We start from the raw sequence: 16758 nt of genomic DNA on the forward strand, positions 1-16758 counted from the left end.
AGCAACCACATCCTCTTCTCCTGTTCAACTCATTTGCCGCCACACTGGAAAGGACTGTACATACAGTATCAGTCCAAAGTTTGGACACACCTACTCATTCAAGGGTTTTTCTTTATATTAATATTTTCTACATTGTATAATAATAGTGAAGACATCAAAACTATGAAATAACACACATGGAATCATATAGTAACCAAAAAAGTGTTAAACAAGTAGCCACCCTTTGCCTTGATGAAAGCTTTGCACACTCTTGGCATTTTCTCAACCAGCTTCATAAGGTAGTCACATGGAATGCAATTCAATTAACAGGTGTGCCTTGTAAAAAGTAATTTTGGGAATTTCTTTCCTTCTTAATGTGTTTGAGCCACTTAGTTGTGTTTTTTTATGGCAAGAACAGCTCAAATAAGCAAAGAGAAATGGCAGCCCATCATTACTTTAAGACATGAAGGTCAGTCAATACGGGACATTTCAAGAATTCTTAAAGTTTCTTCACGTGCAGTCGCAAAAACCATCAAACGCTATGATGAAACTAACTCTCATGAGGACCGCCACAGAAAAGGAAGACCCAGAGTTAGCTTTGCTGCAGAGGATAAGGTCATTAGCGTTGCCAGCCTCAGAAATTGCAGCCCAAATAAATGCTTCACAAAGTTCAAGTAACAGACACATCTCAACATCAACTGTTCAGAGGAGACTGCAGGAATCAGGCCTTCATGGTCGAATTGCTGCAAAGAAACTACTACTAAAGGACACCAATAAGAAGAAGAGACTTCATTCCATGTGTTATTTCATAGTTTTGATGACTTCACTATTAATCTACAATGTAGAACATTGTTTAAAAAATGAAAACCCTTGAATGAGTAGGTGTGTCCAAACTTTGGACTTGTACTGTACATACCCCTGTGCCCTACTCCTTGCAACATGATCCATCCAAGGCCTCAACTGTGCGTGTGAGAGTGTGTGTGTGTGTGTGTGGATGGAGTGTTAGGGAAGATTCAGAATTTGTTGGTAACATATGTAAGATGTTTAATATTCATCAAATGTGTGTAAGTTATTTCTCATCAGAATGGTATTTTTGTATAATACTGTGGCGAGGTTGCAGTTCTGTTCTATGTCAAAACTAAGTTGCATGTGCCACAGAGAGGGGAGAGGTCAAAGTGTCATCATGTGTAAACATATATTTTACTCCCTACCTTTTTCTAGTGGGGAAAGGAGGGTGGCAGTGTCTGGAATCATTCTCATGCTCCCTTTTATCTTAACCTATAGCCTCACTCTCCTCTCAGTGAGCTTGTCCAGGTTTGGTTGTATTTAGAGTTGGTTGTATCTAAATGACCATTTGATTTATGCCTGTTGATATGGAGGATTGGTTTATGGTTCTGGGGTTTGAGAAAGGAGACCAAGCTGAACGATGAATTATGTCTATGCTGTCTGACTATGTGTGTTCTTTGCTATTAAAGGATCTCAGTTGCATTGTAAGGGGGCTCTCAGAGAATTCATTGAGAGACACTGAATTTATCTGAGAGTCACAGGATTGTGATAGAGCTCATATAATTAAAGATGGACTTTTATAACTAACTCTGACTTGTGTGTGTGGTTTGCTCCCATGATTTGGTAAATAGAGGAAATTTCCACGACAGGAGTTCCAAGAAAAGACATGAGAAGATGGCAAAGGAGATAGTGATGAGAGTGAGAGCATACCGTGTGAAAATAAATACCCCTTGGGATCTAAAATGAGGGGTGCCTCTTGTGTCTCCTTTTTGTCCATTTGAGGATACTACAGTCACCCCTAGTGGAAGATCTTGGAACACTGCTATTTAATTCTGAGCAGAGGTTGCCGAAAACATTCAAAGTTGCATGTTATCTTGAATACCAGGCAGATGTTTGAGTACAGAATTAAATTGTGTAAATTTAGGCTAAACTTGTTGAGTACACTCTTTTAGAAAGGGGTTCCAACTGGGATCTTTCGCAGTCACCAAAAGAGAACCCTTTTTGGTTATAGGTAGAAGTATTTTTGGTTCCATGTAGACCTGCTTTGGAATGGAGCCCAAAAGGGTTATACCAAGGCACAAAAGGGTTTCTACCTGGAACCCAAAAGGGTTATACCTAGGCACAGAAGGGTTTCTACCTGGAACCCAAAAGGGTTATACCTAGGCACAGAAGGGTTTCTACCTGGAACCAAAAAGGGTTATACCTAGGCACAGAAGGGTTTCTACCTGGAACCCAAAAGGGTTATACCTAGGCACAGAAGGGTTTCTACCTGGAACCCAAAAGGGTTATACCTAGGCACAGAAGGGTTTCTACATGGAACCCAAAAGGGTTATACCTAGGCACAGAAGGGTTTCTACATGGAACCCAAAAGGGTTATACCTAGGCACAGAAGGGTTTCTACCTGGAACCAAAAAGGGTTATCCTATGGGGACAGTGGAAGAATCCTTTTAGGTTGTAGATATCACCTTTTTGAGTGCAGGCCTGTATTGCAGTAGTGGTTCTGTTTTTTTGTACAAATAAATGCAACAGGCCCTGTGTGTCTCTGGAGGATCTAGCAAGATAGTGAATGAATGCATCACCTACTCAGTATGACTATAATGAACATGCCTAATCTGCACCATTATGCAATTATTAAGAGACTAGATACACATAGATAATCCTGGCGACCAATGTTCCAGCATTAATGAATTGAGGCAAGCAGATCAGAGAGGTCAAGGTGGTACCCAATAATATGCTACAGTATGTGTATAGTGTAAATAACAACTACCAATAGACCTTCTAAATTAGAATCATTTAGTCAATCAAATAATGACTCTGTAAACAAGGAATGAAGTTACTCTATTTAACTAATAGCATGAAATAATTGACACAAAAAATGACAGTGTAATGAAATACATTATACATGACATAATAACACAGAGTATATGACCATCACCAATAGGCTAAAACAACGTGGTAACACGTGTCTTCAGTTCAGAATAGAGGCTCGAAGAGAAAACACAATGTGTGTCTGATACACACAGGAGCTTGGTAGCAAGTTCTCAAATTATGAACAAATTCACTGTCCTTTAAACCAAATTCAAGCAGAAACTGATACCCAACCTGAATGAACATTTCTTTGCACTTTTGACTGCTTAAAACAAAAGACAGGAAGACAGCCAGATTCAAATCTAATCAACTCAATGTAAATGATAGGAGTGCATCCTTGTGTCGCTCCCTCTTTAAACTATACGCTGCCCGACGAACAAAACAACACTCCCTGTAACAATACATCCCATAGCACTTACACTACAATAAAATATATACACATGTGTAGCTCTTTGTGAACTCTTGAAAAATTCAAACATGGCAATTCAATTAACATAGTAACATTAATTTCGTTGATTCACCTTTTCATCTGTCTTCACACCTCTCCTGGCGTCAGTGACCCCAGGACTTCCATGGGAACACCAGCCAGTCAGGAGTATTATCACCATCTCATCTTTCCACTACAGTAGTCATTTATGGAAAACAAATAAAACATTAACGGGCCTGTCATGCCAAATAGTGTTTCCCTGCAAAAAAAGGTCTTTGGGTTTCAAGGACTTCACTGCCGAAACATTGCAGAGAATACTGGCTGAAGATGCTTTACTTTCTCAGGCCCCAGAGCCTGCAGGGATGGGTGTTGGCAGTTGAATCTGACTAAAGGATTATGTTGGGTTTTGTTTTTGTTTACTTTGTTAAGTATTTGGGCTGATATACAGCCAGGGCAGTGGATGGCAGCATGAGCCTGTGACACTTGTTTGCAAACCGCCATAGTATCAAAGAAGAAGACTCCGTATGTAGTTTGACAAATGTTTTCTTTACCATATATTTGTCTTTATATAACAAAATATTAAATAGGGGGAAAAATTAAGCTGCTTTTGGATTGAAATTGTTAGCTACTGTAACGTTACTTATTTACTTACATCAGCCTCCCTAGTCAGCTAGCCAGACAGATTTGTTTAGCTAACGTTAACTAGCTAGCTAACTGTTTTTGTAGCTTTCTGTTTGTATGTAGCTTGCACTTTAATGGCATCCCTCAAGGAGATGTTATTTTATCTTTCCAACCAGGTGAAGTACTATGAAGGCACCACTGATCTCGACAAGAGGCGCAACATTCGTAGGAGGCAAAAATTCACTATTCAGGGTAACGTAAAGTGGTTAACTTCTATTACATAACTGGAAGGATTTAGCTATGAACAACCATTTTTCAACAACCATTTTCCATCTAGAAGTTGCTAGTTATACATTTAGTTAAATGTCTGTCATATTGAGGTATCTAGCTATAAGTTAACCCTGATCAATCAAATGGTTTTACCAATTATGGTCATTCCAACTGCCCTTAACTAGGTGTCTTTGCTAGACAGAGATGGGGAGAGGGATAAATACAGGATGAGAGTGAAAGAGAGAGGTGGGAAGAGAGTGAAAGAGAGGTGGGAAGAGAGTGAAAGACAGAGAGAGATGGGGGAGAGGGATAAATACAGGATGAGAGTGAAAGAGAGAGGTGGGAAGAGAGTGAAAGACAGAGAGAGATGGGGGAGAGGGATAAAGACAGGATGAGAGTGAAAGAGAGAGGTGGGAAGAGAGTGAAAGACAGAGAGAGATGGGGGAGAGGGATAAAGACAGGATGAGAGTGAAAGAGAGAGGTGGGCAGAGAGTGAAAGACAGAGAGAGATGGGGGAGAGGGATAAAGACAGGATGAGAGTGAAAGAGAGAGGTGGGAAGAGAGTGAAAGACAGAGAGAGATGGGGGAGAGGGATAAAGACAGGATGAGAGTGAAAGAGAGAGGTGGGAAGAGAGTGAAAGACAGAGAGAGATGGGGAGAGAGAGAAACAAAGAAAGACAGTCGTGCAAAATTACTTGGACTTGAGTATTTCAACAACTCTTGTCTTCAAACCTGTTAGGCAATCACATGTACCTATGGGGGAAGGGTGGCCAGCCACACAGGAGGATGATTTTCACTGAGATGCATGGTGGCCATTTCAGTTTGAAGCACATGTACCTATGGGGGAAGGGTGGCCAGCCACACAGGAGGATGATTTTCACTGAGATGCATGGTGGCCATTTCAGTTTGAATCACATGTACCTATGGGGGAAGGGTGGCCAGCCACACAGGAGGATGATTTTCACTGAGATGCATGGTGGCCATTTCAGTTTGAATCACATGTACTTATGGGGGAAGGGTGGCCAGCCACACAGGAGGATGATTTTCACTGAGATGCATGGTGGCCATTTCAGTTTGAAGCACATGTACCTATGGGGGAAGGGTGGCCAGCCACACAGGAGGATGATTTTCACTGAGATGCATGGTGGAGTTTGATGACCTTTGGGGGAAGGGTCACAGGAGGATGATTTTCACTGAGATGCATGGTGGCCATTTCAGTTTGAATCACATGTACCTATGGGGGAAGGGTGGCCAGCCACACAGGAGGATGATTTTCACTGAGATGCATGGTGGCCATTTCAGTTTGAATCACATGTACCTATGGGGGAAGGGTGGCCAGCCACACAGGAGGATGATTTTCACTGAGATGCATGGTGGCCATTTCAGTTTTCACATGTACCTATGGGGGATGCATGGTGGCCATTTCAGTTTGAATCACATGTACCTATGGGGGAAGGGTGGCCAGCCACACAGGAGGATGATTTTCACTGAGATGCATGGTGGCCATTTCAGTTTGAATCACATGTACCTATGGGGGAAGGGTGGCCAGCCACACAGGAGGATGATTTTCACTGAGATGCATGGTGGCCATTTCAGTTTGAATCACATGTACCTATGGGGGAAGGGTGGCCAGCCACACAGGAGGATGATTTTCACTGAGATGCATGGTGGCCATTTCAGTTTGAATCACATGTACCTATGGGGGAAGGGTGGCCAGCCACACAGGAGGATGATTTTCACTGAGATGCATGGTGGCCATTTCAGTTTGAATGGCCAGCCACACATTTTCACTGAGATGCATGGTGGCCCTATGGGGGAAGGGTGGCCAGCCACACAGGAGGATGATTTTCACTGAGATGCATGGTGGCCATTTCAGTTTGAAGCACATGACCTATGGGGGAAGGGTGGCCAGCCACACAGGAGGATGATTTTCACTGAGATGCATGGTGGCCATTTCAGTTTGGCACATGTACCTATGGGGGAAGGGTGGCCAGCCACACAGGAGGATGATTTTCACTGAGATGCATGGTGGCCATTTCAGTTTGAATCACCATGTATGGGGGAAGGGTGGCCAGCCACACAGGAGGATGATTTTCACTGAGATGCATGGTGGCCATTTCAGTTTGAATCACATGTACCTATGGGGGAAGGGTGGCCAGCCACACAGGAGGATGGGATGCATGGTGGCCATTTCAGTTTGAATCACATGTACCTATGGGGGAAGGGTGGCCAGCCACACAGGAGGATGATTTTCACTGAGATGCATGGTGGCCATTTCAGTTTGAATCACATGTACCTATGGGGGAAGGGTGGCCAGCCACACAGGAGGATGATTTTCACTGAGATGCATGGTGGCCATTTCAGTTTGAATCACATGTACCTATGGGGGAAGGGTGGCCAGCCACACAGGAGGATGATTTTCACTGAGATGCATGGTGGCCATTTCAGTTTGAATCACATGTACCTGAGATGCATGGGGAAGTTTGAATCACATGTACCTATGGGGGAAGGGTGGCCAGCCACACAGGAGGATGATTTTCACTGAGATGCATGGTGGCCATTTCAGTTTGAATCACATGTACCTAGGAGGGGAGATGGGTCAGTTTGCCAGTACCTATGGGGGAAAGGTGGCCAGCCACACAGGAGGATGATTTTCACTGAGATGCATGGTGGCCATTTCAGTTTGAATCACATGTACCTATGGGGGAAGGGTGGCCAGCCACACAGGAGGATGATTTTCACTGAGATGCATGGTGGCCATTTCAGTTTGAAGCACATGATTGCCAAAATCAACATACGCTTCTTTTTCCCCAAAATGTTTACCCCTTTTTCTCCCCAAATTCATGGTATCCAATTGTTTAGTAGGTTACGACAGAGCCTGGGCACGAACCCAGAGTCTCTAGTGGCACAGCTGGCGCTGCAGTACAGCGCCCTTAACCACTGCGCCACCCAGGAGGCAACATACGCTTCTTTTGGCATGGGATTGTCAAGGATGTGGACAGCTGGGCAAGTAAAATAACCTTTTGTTTATCGATCACGTTCTATTATATCTGAAATTATTATGATTTCAATGAATGTCATACCAGAGACAACACAATGTTTCAATTTGTCACCTTGTGCTTAAAGGTCTAGCTTGACAGGAGTTTGAGAGGGTGAAGACTAGCGTAAGAGTTGAAGCCCATCAGTTGTTTTACCATGGCACATGATCGGTAAGTGTCACAGTACAAATTTTGCCCTGATAAGTTGTTTTGTAATGGTTGCTTTATTTGACCAAAGCAGAGTTCTATAATATAGATTGTGTGTCATACCCTTACAAATATGAAAATCTGCATACTGAACAACAGATATGGGTATGAATTAAGTAATCTTCTCTCTACGACTTTCTATGTTTGGGGTGGACCTCATTGGACCCTTGACCAAATCCAGGAATGGCAACAGCTGGTGTCTGACGGCGACCGATTATTTTACCATATGGGGGGAGGCAATACCCATTAAGGTCTGTAAAGGAAGAGAATGTGCTTAACTCTAAATTCCCTTCTGTAACCCATTTAAAAAGGGTGCTTGGAACCAAACATTTAGTTTATACCCATCAAGGACAAGACTGGCGAGGCCACCTCCAAGGAGATGATGGACATCTTCAACACCTACGGTTCTCCTGAGGTCATCTTGATTGACCAAGGTCGTGAACTCTGAAACAAGGTACTATTAGTATTTGTTTTTCCATGGTACATAATCAGACATTTCAATATCTTCCATTGTCAGTAGATATCCCTTTCCTAGCCCCTCCTCTAGGTTGATGAACAGACCAACCACACCCTTAAGACTGCCATGGGCAAGTCCCTTGACGGGTTCCAGGAATGGTGGGAGGACAACCTGAAGGTCATTCTCTTTGCAATTCGAGCCCTGCTTTTAACCATAAGACATCTCCACATAAACGTATAGCCTAACGATTGCATGGTGACAGTGATTGTGTCTGTTAAACCGGTAAACAGGAAACTCAGGGGGAAAAAACTAGTTCACGTTATGATATCAGGGATTTTCAGGTCAGAGAAAGATTTTCTGAATTGGAATTCCGAGTTGGATGACCATTCAAAACTATTTTTCCCAGTCTGAGCTTGCTTTTTTCCGAGTTCCCAGTTGTCTTGAACACATGGAAGATTGCAGAGTTCTGAGTTTTTTTGAATGGCCACTAGAGAACTAGGCTACCTCTTATTTCTGAATAGGGCTACCTCCAACAAAGAAGCGCTTGTGTCTGTATTGATGCGAGAAATAGGCATATCTTCACAGTCATGGTGGCTGGCTGCGATATCAACTAGCCTAATCATTTTTTGTATTGAGGTGATATTCAATTGACAAATTGAAATTGAAATTGATTAGATTACTCTGGCAATGAAAAATATTTAGATGTAAGGCGTTCATGGTGAGATCTTTAATAATAAAGTAAACAGACACTTAAACTAACACGACGCGGAACACATGTAGACGTTTAAGGCGCTCATGGTAAGATCTTTAATAATAAAGTAAACAGACACTTAAACTAACACGACGCGGAACACATGTAGACGTTTAAGGCGCTCATGGTAAGATCTTTAATAATAAAGTAAACAGACACTTAAACTAACACGACGCGGAACACATGTAGACGTTTAAGGCTCTCATGGTAAGATATTTAATAATAAAGTAAACAGACACTTAAACTAACACGACGCGGAACACATGTAGACGTTTAAGGCGCTCATGGTAAGATCTTTAATAATAAAGTAAACAGACACTTAAACTAACACGACGCGGAACACATGTAGACATTTAAGGCGCTCATGGTGAGATCTTTAATAATAAAGTAAACAGACACTTAAACTAACACGACGCGGAACACATGTAGACGTTTAAGGCGCTCATGGTAAGATCTTTAATAATAAACTTACAAGCAAACTGACACATGACGTATCAGTGCCACATTACATGGCGTGAACACTACGTCTGTCTACATGACATATACGTGTCATGTGACATGAAAAAGTGAACACGTCAGCAGTTTGACAGTCCATGTTAATTCATGGTGGTATTTTATGGTGCTAGGAAGACATTAAGTGACTTCGTGAAAGGTATCAGCAGCTTCACAAGGCTTAATTCTGGCACTTATCACCCCCCATAGTAGAGTAGTCTAGCCTAGATAGACTACAGTCTAGTCTTCATACAGGATACTGTGACGCAACAATATTGTGAAACAAGTCAAAAGGCTTCTTCTATGCTATAATGGCATTCGCAACAATTAGATGTGCATTCCGCCACCTACTGTGAAGGTGGATAATAAGGATCCCAAAAAGGAAAACATTTGGGTAAAAATAAATAAAATATTATACAAACTATCAAAACAGAAATTAACTAAACAAAATCAACAAAACTCATTCTAATCAGGTCCCAACACAGCCTCAGAAGCCTCCGGTGAGGGCAGGACATTTCCTAGCGACAAAAGTCCTTGTAGTGCTTCTGCGGTGAAGTCTTGGAGCCCCAAAAACTTATCGGAGATCCGCTGTCAACCCTGATCCTTGACACCTCGAACTCCTTCACCCTAACAGCCACTCAAGTAAGTCCGGAGTATGATCCCCACCACAGTTGCAACATTTTCCATTCACAGATTCTTCAATATCATACTTCTTCCGTCTGCAAAAATGTAACCCGTGCCCATGTGACCGATGTGAAATGGCTAGCTAGTTAGCGGTGGTGCGCGCTAATAGCGTTTCGATCGGTGACATCACTCGCTCTGAGACCTTGAAGTAGTGGTTCCCCACGGCTTTTGTGGAGAGATGGGTAATGATGCTTCGTGAGTGACTGTGGTTGATGTGTGCAGTGGGTACCTGGTTCAAGCCCAGGTTGGGGTGAGGAGAGGGACGGAAGCTATACTGTTACACCCATATCCTTTACAATTTCCACACTGTAATGGTTTGGACACAAAAGTTCTCACCACATACCTCACATATTCAGGTAGAGTCTCCTCAAACAACAATAATATCCACAGGCTTTTCTCCTTCCTTCCATTTACCATACGGGTCAGGCGACGTGCACAGGCCACTCCTGGGATTTTCTGACTAAGGTACTCATCTACATCCAACGAGACTCCAGCTATAACTCCTTTGGCAGGTGCCCTGCTCCGAAGATCAATACATCTAGGCAGATCCAGTGCAAGATTCTTCTGTTCTTCATCAACACAATTAACCAAAACAAGGCCGCTTCTAGTCACCTTTATTGAAACCACCTTTCCCACTGCTTTCTTCACAGTACTCGATATTAACAAATGGATTTCCAAAATGAATCTCCTTGTCCAAAAAAAGGCAGTCTAATAAGAAATGCCTTATTGGACCGTCCTTGTCTTCTACTACAACTTTTGCTTGTTTTGTTCCATTCTTTGATGTCACTATTTTCCATTCATTATTACACACTTTACTTGCCGTACTTTTGGATTCAAGCACAGTCGCCATTTCCTCCTCCTGTCCTACACCAGATTCACAGGCTCATTCCCCTTCCGTATCAAGGCTCCCCTTGCATCCCTTGAACAGAAATAAAGCATTCAAGATACAACTCTTCTTCGTCTTTTGGATTTGATATGGCGGTTGGCAACCAACGTTAAGGTGCATTACTGCCACCAACTGGACTGGAGTGTGGACCAGAGACAGTGAAGGTCTAAATCCTACCCAATAATCTCTTCTCCCTAAGGAAACGAAATACATAATTAAATAATACATCCCCTGAAGATTTCCCCAGCAGTTCACTTAATACTGGCTCTTCAGCCCCCTTACTCCTAAAATCTAATAACAATCACTCCCTTTCTCTCACATATTTCTGGCACTGAAATAGAGCATGTTCCACTGTCTCCATCTCCTCTTGACAATGATCATCTCCTTCTCTCTCTCAACTCTCGCAGGACCTGTGCCCTAGGACCATGCCTCAGGAGTACCTGGCCTGATGACTCCTTGCTGTCCCCAGTTCACCTGGTCATGCTGCTGCTCTGGTTTCGTCTGTTCTGCCTGCGGCTGTGGAGTCATGGACTGTTCACCGGACGTGCTGCCTTGTCCTGGACCTGCTGTTTTAGACTCTCTCTCTACCACACCTGCTGTCTCTAACTCTGAATGATCGACTATGAAAAGCCAACTGACATTTACTCCTGAGGTGCTGACCTGTTGCACCCTCTACAACCACTGTGATTATTATCTGACCCTGCTGGTCATCTATGAACGTTTGAACATCTTGGCCATGTTCTGTTATAATCTCCACCCGGCACAGCCAGAAGAGGACTGGCCACCCCTCATAGCCTGGTTCCTCTCTAGGTTTATTCCTAGGTTCTGGTATTTCTACAGAGTTTTTCCTAGCCACTGAGCTTCTACATCTGCATTTCTTGTTGTTTGGGGTTTTAGGCTGGGTTTCTGTACAGCACTTTGTGTCTGCTTGCTGTTTGGGGTTTTAGGCTGGGTTTCTGTACAGCACTTTGTGTCTGATTGCTGTTTGGGGTTTTAGGCTGGGTTTCTGTACAGCACTTTGTGTCTGCTTGCTGTTTGGGGTTTTAGGCTGGTTTCTGTACAGCACTTTGTGACATCAGCTGATGTAAAAAAAGGGCTTTATAAATCCATTTGATTGATTGATTAACCCCTTGGCTTTACCGACTGACAATTTTATCTCAACATTAGGAGGTTTAAGAGCCTGCTTGTTTATAACATCCACCACCTCATTCCCCTCTATCTCAAGTGAGCTGGTACCCAGAGGAAGATCACAAATACGCCGTCTCTTTCACCCTATACAAGCACTGCAAAACCTCACCCGTGCTGCATAGGAGTCAGAGCAGATTACACCTCCTCCACCCACTCTGCAGCCAATAGTATGGCCAACAACTCCATTGTGTAAACAGATCAATGATCCGTTGCTCTTTTCGTCACATCCACCTTAAACTCAGGAACACTTCAAAGCTGGTCCTGTCCTTCCTGTTTTAGGGTCCTTAGATCCATCTGAGAATATATTCAAGAAAGCATAGTATTGTGTTCTTAAATGTTCCCTTACAACTGAATCTACTCCTTCCTCAACATCTCTTACCTTCTCAAGCAACCCTAGACCTATCACTGGCTGAGGGAGAAACCAAGGTGGGATAGCAGGAAGAACCACAGAGGGGCTAAACTCCCTCCCAAACAACCCCATCTCTCTCGCCATGCAATTGCCTATCCACCCAAAGTTGTATTCAGATTTCTACTCATGTTCCCAGCCCTCTAGGAGCACCATTTTTGGAGGATGTGTAACCTTATGTCCTTGTAGATTTACCCAATATGTCATGGCTAACTGTTGTTTTCTTAACTTTAACAGCATCTCTCCTAAATCTACCTGCATCGCTGCCACCAGGAGGTCCTAAGGGCTCCACAACATATTGTTAGGGCTTGAGCCTGGATAACATCCAGCCTTTTTAAAGATGTCTGAGCTGCTGATCCATATGCTATACTTCCATAATCCACTGATGACCTTAACAGCGCTATATATATCATTTAACACCATTCTATCTGTTACTCCATTCCTGACAAGCAACGCATCACACTCAATATTTTCTTTCCTTTGACAACTACTCAGTTAATATGCTCCGCCCATGTCATATGAGTGTCAAACCAGACCCCCAGGAACCTAAACACCTCCCACCCTCTCTAGATTCCTTCCATACAGCTTCAAGTATATTTCCTCCCCAACCTTCCTTCTAGAAAAAAACAGTCTGTGTTTTCTCAACTGAAAACTTGAAGCCCCACCTGAGGGACCACTGCTCTACTTTACGAATCACTTCTTGAACTCTCCTGGCTGTATGGGTAATATTTCTCCCACTTCCACAGTGCCACATCCTCCGCAAACAATGACCTCCCATTATCAGGTCTCACCTGGGAGAACACATCATCAATCATAGCAGAGAACAACAAAGGACTAATGACACTTCCCTGGGGGGGCCTTCCCTCCACATCATAAACCTTCTCTACATTGAAGAAAACGACTACCACCACCTCCTTATTTCCCTGTGCCTTCTATATGACTGACTCTAGGCACAGTGCAGGGTCCATCGTTCCCCTGCCTTTCCTGAACCCACTTTGATCTGGTGACATTAGTCCTCAACAGAACGTACGTCAGCCTTTCTATAGTTTACATACGTGAGATGTCAACACTATCTGCCTATAGTTTAAAGGACTAGTAGGGTCTTTCCCTGGTTTCCGTGTTGACACCACTACCGCCTGCTTCAACTTCCAGGCAGTTTCCCTTCCTGCCCCACCTTATTGTAAAGGCCCAATACTTTCCCCTTTGTAGTGTCACTGAGATGAGCCATCATGATGTAACACATCTCATCCTTCCCAGGAGAAGTTACCCCAGCTTTAGCTAATGCACTCATCTCAGCCAACGTAAAAGGGCCATTCAATGTATCCCCCACCATCTCTCTCTGATCCAGGACCCCCGGATGTTCTCCTCTGACCCTCTCTCTCCCACTCTGACCCTCTCTCTCCCACTCTGACCCTCTTCTGTCAGATTATTTGAGTTGTGCACCTTCACAAATGCCTGGGCTAGCATCTCCCCCTTTTCAGCACAGGGAGATCCCAATCTCTTCTGACCCCACTCATCCTCTTAATCATCCCCCATACCTCTCCCACAGGAGTGGTCCTGCCCTTGTTTCCACAGAGATGGCGCCAATACGCCCTCTTAGCTGTCCTAATGATCCTCCTTACTACTGCTTGTTTCTACTGTATCAGGTGCTGGTAATTATGGGTCCTTTTCAACATTCTGAAAGCCCTGTTCCTACTCTTCACTGCTGCTCTACACTCCACCAGGGGACTGTGTTACTCTTTCTCCCCCTGTACCCATAGGAATCACCTGCAGAACTCTTTCTCCCCCCTGTACCCATATGAATCACCTGCAGAACTCTTTCTCCCCCTGTACCCATAGGAATCACCTGCAGAACTCTTTCTCCCCCTGTACCCATAGGAATCACCTGCAGAACTCTTTCTCCCCCCTGTACCCATAGGAATCACCTGCAGAACTCTTTCTCCCCCCTGTACCCATAGGAATCACCTGCAGAACTCTTTCTCCCCCCTGTACCCATAGGAATCACCTGCAGAACTCTCTCCCCCTGTACCCATAGGAATCACCTGCAGAACTCTCTCCCCCTGTACCCATAGGAATCACCTGCAGAACTCCCCCTGTACCCATAGGAATCACCTACGGAACTCTTTCTCCCCCTGTACCCATAGGAATCACCTGCAGAACTCTCTCCCCCTGTACCCATAGGAATCACCTGCAGAACTCTCTCCCCCTGTACCCATAGGAATCACCTGCAGAACTCTTTCTCCCCCTGTACCCATAGGAATCACCTGCAGAACTCTCTCCCCCTGTACCCATAGGAATCACCTGCAGAACTCTCTCCCCCTGTACCCATAGGAATCACCTGCAGAACTCTTTCTCCCCCCTGTACCCATAGGAATCACCTGCAGAACTCTTTCTCCCCCTGTACCCATAGGAATCACCTGCAGAACTCTTTCTCCCCCTGTACCCATAGGAATCACCTGCCTTGCGACCCCTACTATTGTACCTCTTACTCTACATTATTGCCCATTTATATCTGAACTGAGATCAACCTGAGAGAGCTCCTGTTCACTCAACTCCTGAAACTGATCCCACTCTGTTTTCCCAAATATCCATCTCCTCAATCCATTTCCTACTGATTCTTCCTCCCTCAATCCTACAGTCAACAGGACAGTGATCACTACCCCCTGTAGATTCCTCCAACGCCTCCCAACTACATCTGCCTGCCATTCAACTTGAGAATAAAGTAAGATCCAGAGCAGATTCAATCCCAGTTACTGGGTCAATCCTGGTTCCTCGGCCATCATTAAAACTCCCAAGGCCTTTCTCATCCAGTAGTTCCTCCAACACTTGTCTGTCTCTTATCAGTCTGTAACCCTCCCCAGAGCGTACTATGAGCATTAAAATCCCCCCATCACATTACCTGTCTCCTATCTTTACCTTCTACATTTCCAAGGGCCAGAAACTCTTACACGGCTTGTAAAAGTTGACTATTACCATATTCCCCCCTCCCTCCCTCCCAACCACAACATACTCCTGTCCCACACACCTATATGGGATCCCCTGCATTATCACCCCCCCCCCCACCCTTATGTTTACAGACTGCAACATAACCTTGTAATACAACATCTAGACAGGGTTTTAGCCATGTCTCCTGGAGACCTATCACATCAGGTTGGCTGGTAACTCAAGAACCTGTTTGAACTCCTGCCCATTCACCATCAAACTTCTGGTGTTCCATTGAAGGATTAACACCATAATGAAAATGAACCAATACATGATTCCTGGCTGGACTGATTCTCAATCTTATTGAGGTCATCTTGTACATTTTCCCCTGTCAGTCCTGTGATCCCAGGATCCCTCACTGCTGCTCCACTATGATCTGTATCTGCATAGTCTTTCATTGCTGCTGTCACAAATGTAACAACCTTCCTCATGTCTACTACCATTCTGCTCTCTACATCTGGCCCAACCTGCATCCCAATCTGCCCTGGCATACCTGCTCTCCTCAGTGCCTCGATTGCTTCTGCATATGAGATGTTACGCTCACTCCTCACCTGCTGCACTTGCACTGGTCTTTACACCACTCCACAAGCCCCATACGTCACACTATGGGCGCCTCCCCACAGTTCCAGCACTTTAACTGGACCGTCTCCACGTATGTATGTCCCCCCACATCTCCTTTTGCCTTTACACACCACAGCCACATGCCCAAACCGTTGACAGTTCCAGCACTTTAACTGGACCGTCTCCACGTATGTATGTCTCCCCACTTCTCCTTTTGCCTTTACACACCACAGCCACATGCCCAAACCGTTGACAGTTCCAGCACTTTAACTGGACCGTCTCCACGTATGTATGTCCCCCCACATCTCCTTTTGCCTTTACACACCACAGCCACATGCCCAAACCTTTGACAGTTACAGCAACGGTGTCGGAACATATGTTCACACATAGTAACCCAATAGTAATACCCAATCCTAACGGTTCCTGGCAATACCAATAGTAGCACTGACAAGCTATCCACCTTGCTCCCATCTCATGTCATCTGGAGGAGCTTTGCCTCAATAAGAGAGCCGACCTCCAAGTGGTCCTTTATTTCTGGCATGTTAACACTTTCTGGAACTCCTGTAATAACTCCTGTAATAACTCCTGTCATAACTCCTGTCATAACTCCTGTCATAACTCCTGTAATAACTCCTGTCATAACTCCTGTCATAACTCCTGTCATAACTCCTGTAATAACTCCTGTCATAACTCCTGTCATAACTCCTGTCATAACTCCTGTCATAACTCCTGTCATAACTCCTGTCATAACTCCTGTCATAACTCCTGTCATAACTCTCCACCCACTGCCGTCCAGTTTGATCCAGCAGGCTACTATCAACCACTTTACATACCTGCTTGAGTTTGAGCACCTTCTCATACTGTTTAACATTGAAACACACCAAACTTCCATCACAAAGAACTTTAGCAGACACAACCTCTCCTACTTCCTCATT

This window comes from Oncorhynchus nerka, linkage group LG14, assembly GCF_034236695.1.
Source record: "Oncorhynchus nerka isolate Pitt River linkage group LG14, Oner_Uvic_2.0, whole genome shotgun sequence".
In the NCBI taxonomy this organism is placed as follows: Eukaryota; Metazoa; Chordata; class Actinopteri; order Salmoniformes; family Salmonidae; genus Oncorhynchus; species Oncorhynchus nerka.